The sequence below is a fragment of the Zosterops lateralis genome (genome assembly GCF_965231275.1).
Source record: "Zosterops lateralis genome assembly, chromosome: 8".
Lineage (NCBI taxonomy): Eukaryota > Metazoa > Chordata > Aves > Passeriformes > Zosteropidae > Zosterops > Zosterops lateralis.
In genome coordinates, this window is record NC_139768.1 from 19,273,151 (window position 1) to 19,280,276 (window position 7,126).

Genomic DNA, 7,126 nt, shown 5'->3' on the forward strand with positions numbered 1-7,126 from the left:
AAAACTGAGTTAATTTCTATTTGATGAAGGTGTAAAGCTACTCATGCCTCTAGGTTTTCACAGTTTGACTAACAGATCATGCTTTAAGGCAACATTATACCTGAAACTAATCTGGAAGCAAAACATCCTTGTTACATGAATGAAGAAGTCATCCCCAAACTACAAATATATGAATATGATTTTGCTGATTTACTGAGGCCAGCAGTGACATGTCTGTGTGGGACACATGTTACCATCTACTCTGAGTGATGTAACTTGAGTTTGATGACTGGATGTCACCTGGTAGTTTCTCCTGTAGAGGTACCCATTGCTGCTGGGCTGAGTAACACAGTAGTCTATAAATCCTATACATGTGTTTTACCACAAGTGGAGGAATAATGTTCTTTATGCAATTGTTCATTATTTCCAGTCAGAAATTTTTATGTTTTTAATAATTATCTTTATCTGTGGAATTGCAGAATACTTACCAGCCTGGTACGATGTTGGGTAAGATAATTAACTGTTATTTGGAGATGCTCTTTGATGAATGTTAAGTTCTGCAAGAGAGAGAAATATGTGATCCACTGACACTTGATTAACATACACCTCTGTCATCACCTCTGCAGTCTTTACAGCAAGAAACAAGCAAGGCCGGATTGCTCAATTAATAATAGGTTTGGATAACACCTGTCAATGAAAAGTAATGTGTTCCATATGTTGACATATTTTCCAATAAAATACCTCATTTTACAGTTTCATCTAAACACTTTTCATCCAGTACCATCTTTCTAACACAATGGATTTCTGTATTGCCCATCTTTTGGAAGCTGGACTAGCTGACCTCTAAAGGTCCCCCTTCCAACCCAAACTATCCTCTGATTCAATGATTTACTGATGCCAATTCAAGTTCATGCTCAATAAGCTTAGGCAGCAGTAATTTGCTTCAGACTTCATGATAATGTTCTTAAAATAATTTCACTAAGACAACTTATATTTTTTATTCTTGATTCTAAAGCCACAAGGATACGTTGTAGCTACCTAGACAAAATCATCATGACAGAAAACCTGCAACCAATAAAGGTACCAAGGGAAAAGCATAAAAGAACAAATGTCATGAAGTTCCAGAGCACTGAATGTGCCAAAAACATATTCTGCAGCAGCACCATTGCAGCAATGTAGTGAAGGATGTTTTCAACATGTATTTAATACATTTTAACTTTTACTGGTGACAATTCAAGGTTAATAAAAGTCAGAGGGGTTGGGCTGGAACTGATTTTAACAATGCTAGAGAGTTTCACACAATGCACACATTCAGGTGACTTTGGAAAGCTATAGGTTCCACCTTTCACATCTTCAGGCTGAAATATCTTGGCTATTTCAGCTATAACCAATATGAGCTTTAAGACTAATTTAATGCATTAACCTTAATATGGTGCAGATTTAGGAGCCAACCAAATCAAAAGTGTTTTTAAGTGATTTTAGTAGTGTCTTGCACTAGAGCTGGTTGGTATTTTTGCATGAAAGGATGGATGGAATTATTACATAAAGTTAATCTTTATGGGGAATTTTTGTTGTTAATCATCTCTCATTTAATCTAAAAATAGGAGCAATTTTGTCCCAATCACTTGCTGAAAAATGAAGATGTCAGCTCATAAATACTTCAACACTTATGGAGAAAGAGGATGGGCTCACAGTTTAATAGTGATAGCTTAATATCAACAATATCATTGTGCTTCAGGAGAGATGCAGTGCAAAGGCAGCTTCCTGCCTTCGTTCTCCTCTCCATACCAGGATCCTTGTCAAGGTTATATGTTCTGCAACATGTGCCCTGGAATAATGCACCTTGAGAGATTTTGTCTGAGGTAAGAATCCATGCACCTAAATGCATCTCCCCAGGTCTCTACGGGGATATTTCTGAATAGAAAAACTTTTCTGTTTTCACTCTTTGAATTCTGTGGATGAATCTGTGATCACAGACTAACTTTTCTTTATTCTGTTTACACAGACAGCATTGCATACGCACACACACGGCAATATTTCCAATAAGTTTGGACATGCAGGGCAGTTTGGGGCAGAAAAGCACTAATAGATAATATTAATACAAATTAAAGTCCTGGCCCTCAAACACTTGTTGAGCTGAATTGTTCCCTCTCAGGAGAGGAATTTCAGTGATGCTGAAGAGGCCTGTGACATATGTATTACTCACAGGAGCCATGGTGCAAGACTGGAAATCCACTTCCAGCTCATTATACATGTGTGGTTTCAGCTGTCCTAATGGCAGCCTCACACAGATACACACATTTTAGCTATACAGCAGTGGGGGTAACAAAAGCCTACAGCCATTCAGCACCAGTGTAACAGCAATGTACTGCAGCAGACACCTCTCCACAGCAACTGGCATGAGCTGGTGGCTGCTGCTGTGCTATACTTCAAACCAGCACTTTCCATGGAGAGGAAACAGGGCAGAATGAAAGCTCATATTTTTACATCAACATGCCTAAGTGTTCCTAACATGCCTTTGAAATTTCCTTATCAACCCTTTGATATTCATCTTGGAAAGAATAAGTTTGAAGATGCAATGGCATTAAAAGACAAGATAGAAGGATAGACATAGCTCACTCCAAATCAGAAGATTCATTATTTAGTCTTCTTAAACGTATCCCTATAAGAAATTAGATTATTATATGGTATTCCCTAGGAAAACCCAGTTGCTGATAGATCTAGTAGATATTCAGATGAGTGAAAACAGATGTGGTGCTAATCAGGTGGAAAGTGTGAAATAGCAGCACAGAAAACCACTGTGGGTTCTTAATCTCGAGGAGTTAACCATCTGGGGCAATATTGCATACGTTGTGACCACAATTGTAGCACCAGCTCTAGCCTGAGGGGAGCTTTGATTCTGCCTCCCTGGGTCTACAGAGAGAAGGTGGTGCTCTAGTACAGTCAGAAGGGGTGATAATTTGGAAGGTTTTTTTAAAAAAAGCATTATTAGCACAAAGCTGGAATGGATTCAGAGGTCCAAACAAGATTTGCCACACCTTGCTCTTCCATCTGCTTTGTTTATGCCTCCTACAACCTAAAAAAAAAATTGTCCTAAGTCCTGCTAATACTGAGAGGTTACTGGGAGGCTGAGGAAAAGATGAACTGGATGGAAGGACCAATGCATTGGGTGAGCTTCACCCAGCCTAGATATTTATATCAGTCTCTCACACTAGGAAGAAGCATTCATTTCTAAGGAACACTCCTGATCCCAGAGCAGATGCCTCAAGCATCCAGATGCATCACTCATAACAGGCTTTGAAGGACCCAGTTTCTCTGCACTAAATATAAAATTTAAGTTGACTATTCCAAATATAGACAAACCATTGATTCTAGTCATGCCATCCCAGCTGAAAACTTTGATAGTCTGGTATTAAAGCAAATCAATAAACAGTTGATCTAGATGCACAGGGCTGATAGGAAATCCTGAGATATTTGTAGTTACCCAGTGCTACAGCTCAAGGAAGTCAAAGCCTGGACTTTGCAATGTAAACAACTTCAGACTGATCATCAAAGGCTTTAACCAGCTCAACTCTCCTCCAGCAGAACTTTGCAGCTCCATCTTCCTTTCAGGTTTGCTTGTGTCCTTGGAGAAGACATTAATCCTCTCACTGAGGATCTCCAAGGATCTCACTGTGATGGAGCTAATTATAGATAATCTGCTGATGCACAATTAAATATGCTCACCAGCACAGTTTCTGGAATCCATGGTATGCTTGCTACGCCAAGCAAAAGGATCTAAGAGTGGACAGGAATAAATAGTAGCTTGGACTGCAGGAGATTAGTGATCTGAATCACCTGGTGTGTGACAGAGACATCCAAGCTTAGGTGCCAGTTCAAACAAAGTCCTTTAAACAAGGATGCTTTGTTATGTAGTGTTTGGAAATACAATTCTTCCTTGATCAAAATTAAAGAATAATTTTTGAGTATTTGCTTTTTACTAGAGACCAGAGGAGGAGTGAGCAGAACTGCTAATCCACCCAGTGTGCTACAAATATTGTAAGAAGAGACAATTCTCTGGGTAAGGAGATTGAAAGCTAAAAATATAAGGCAGAGGCTGAAGGGCAGCCAAAGCACAGGGTAATATTCCATGTCTGTGGTGACACAGCTGGCCTGTGCCCAGGGCCTGTTCTCTGTCCCCACAGCACTGCTTCAATACATCCCAAAATGTGACAGTACAAATGAAAAAAGCCTCAGAGGTTGTAGGGAAAAAGAGGCTTGCATGGAATGATGTCCTTAGTTAACATGAAGCTAAAGTTCACCATCAGTGCAGGGGCACATCTGGCAGAATCTGCTGCTAAATGGCTGATCCCACCAGCACCGACCGAGGACTGATGGAACCACCAGTGGGAGTGGATAAGGAGCAGTCTCCAATTGGATCAGAAAGCTGTTTTACAGAAACCATTGCATAAATCAGGAGAGAGCCTTAGGAGAGATCCAAGAAAAAGCACCAGTTCTTCCTGAACTGTACACACAGATCTGGAAAGAGGCTTTGTACTACTCTTAAGTTCCCCAAGTGTTTCCAGTCTGAACGCAAGGAGATGTAAAAAACAGAAATATGTTCTACATAATATATCAGTCTTTCTGCCTTCCACACTTAACAAAACTTCACCAATACAAAAAGCAATACAAGCAAACATACCTTAGCTGAAGAACTGTGGTGAGAAAGTCAAGGGGAAATTATGTCCTCCCAAAAGTTTTTGCAACCGTCAAAGATACCCAGAGGTTGAAAATATACAAGAAACCCTCAGTGAGCACTGTGAGTTTCAGAAAAAAAGTCCAAAATATTTCTTTTAAGTAATTTCTTCAAAGTTAGGATCAAAAATGAAGCAGCCAAATGAAAAAAAAAAAGAAAAAAAGAAAAAAAGAAAAAAAAAAAAAACAACAACAAAAAACACACACACCAAACCATCAATCTACTACTAAAAGAATATGAAAAATCCAAGGCAACTGCACAATTTATGTGATTCCCTGTGCCAGGGCTAGCACCTAGCATGTATGTACTTGAACATAACAAGTATCCATGGACTGTACAACGTATTTATGTTTGCAATTGATGTATTGCACAACGTAAGGAATAGCAAAGTAATAACAGAGAATAAATCAGTTTCTTTGGCACCAGGTTTTGGATAGTACTAATCTGCAAATAGCACGTGACTCATTGACAATTCCCTTTCACATGACAATTTAAAGGGGATGATATAGAAGTTCATCACATTTTGCCCATACCGACATCTACATCCTGTTCAGATAACCAGTTTATACAGGTGTTGGCTGTGAGGTGTATTCTCTACTAACTAGAGTTTTAAGCCAAAGATTATTAACCAAAAGCAGTTACTAGAGAAGATGAGCATGGCATAATTAAAACCATATCTTGAGGCTATTACATTTAAGAAAAACAGTCATCACATAAAAGCAGACTGTAATCTTCAGGTGAATTAACAGCTACCTATTTACAGGTGAGAGAGAATTAATTTTTTCCAAAAAGAAGGTGGCAGGCAATTTGTTTTGGAAAGGCTGAATGCCCTCAGTGTGAAGATCCTAAGACTTAAGCTACTGCGGGTTGTTTGAAGAACAGCACAAGACATTCCAACACATCACAGGAGGATTCCTGGCCTAACATTCAATCAAGAAATGTCTCTGTTCAGAGCCTTCCTTTTCATTACTCTTTGTAAGAACAACACAGGGAGTAGAAATTTAGCACAGAGGAGGCAGATGGTGGATGCAACACACTTCCAGACGCTGCCTAGTTAATTACACCTGTGGAATCATACTCAATTGCAGTGTGAGCCAACTAGATTCCAGCTTTTTTTAAATTACTTGTTGCTATATTAATGTTAGTTCTATATTAATTAGAAAAGCTGTGACTCAGAATACAGCCACCATAGGAATGACAAGTATTTCAAATGGGAAAGAAATGCACTGGTCTTTCCTGATGCAGATCCACCAAGTGGTAAGGTGGTGAAAATAAAAGGAAATCCTAGATCAGATAAAAGAATATTCTACTTAACTCATGCATTTTATTAAATACCTATTAAGACATGAGCAGCAGAGAATCTTGTGGGGGGAAAAATTGACAAAGTCAGATCTGCCATGCAAGTGGTTCAGGAAGACCAGACCCTTCTAAGCTGAAAACTGGAGTGAGTAAATCCCCACTGACTCTGCATGGTTGATTCCTGTATCCACAGGTGGGTGCTTAGCTAAGGGTGAATCACACCCACAGCTCAACACACACATGTCAGGCTGCACCTCTGGCTTGGCTCAGGATGATGTGTCTGCACAGCCATGCACACACTGAAGAAGTGCCCATACCCCCTCTCTGGTCAGCCCTAAGAGCAGATTCCTCCCTGCTTTGTGCTCACTTGGCCCCCCATCTTATTTCTCTTCTCTCACTCACTTATCTGGTTGCATTTCTTTTGCCTTTCGATGTTTTTCAAACTCAAATGAATGCTGTACAAAAGCTGTGTCAGTGCAATGTCTACCCAGCAAGGTCAGGATGATGGCAAAAGACATCTGGCATACGAGGATGAGGGAGAAGTGCAAACAAGACCAGTTATGTCAGACACTTTAGGAAGCATAGCTTAAGGCAGGGTCAGAGACCAGAACAGTTAAAATCACTCAAGTCTTATCCTGAGCACTGCAGTAAGACTCAAGAAATACTCATGTAAATCATTCCAAATCCCAGGAGACTAAAAATACATTTAAGTTTTCCTTTGCATTGTGTAAGAAAAAGATTTTCACTTGAGAAGCAGGTATTTCTAGAGAAGACTTTTGACCACAAAAGACTGTCTGTATCTCCTAAAGGTATCTCTCATTTTAGGGCAGTAATAAAAGCAGGATGCAGAGGCTGAGTATTCTTCCGATCCCTATCAGCTGCTCGTTAGCTATTTAGACACTCATTAACTTCCAAAAGAGACCTTGGCCCTAATTAGTGCCTCGGCTGATCAGCCTGCCCCTTTCTCCTTTGCCTCTCAGAGCCTTCTACAATGATTAAAGGAAACCACACTTCTTTTGTATAATTTTAAAAATGGTATTTTTTGAGTTATCAGGATCTGCACACAACCATTGAATTCAGTTTTGTCTTGGAGCTGACCAGACCACTCCAGAA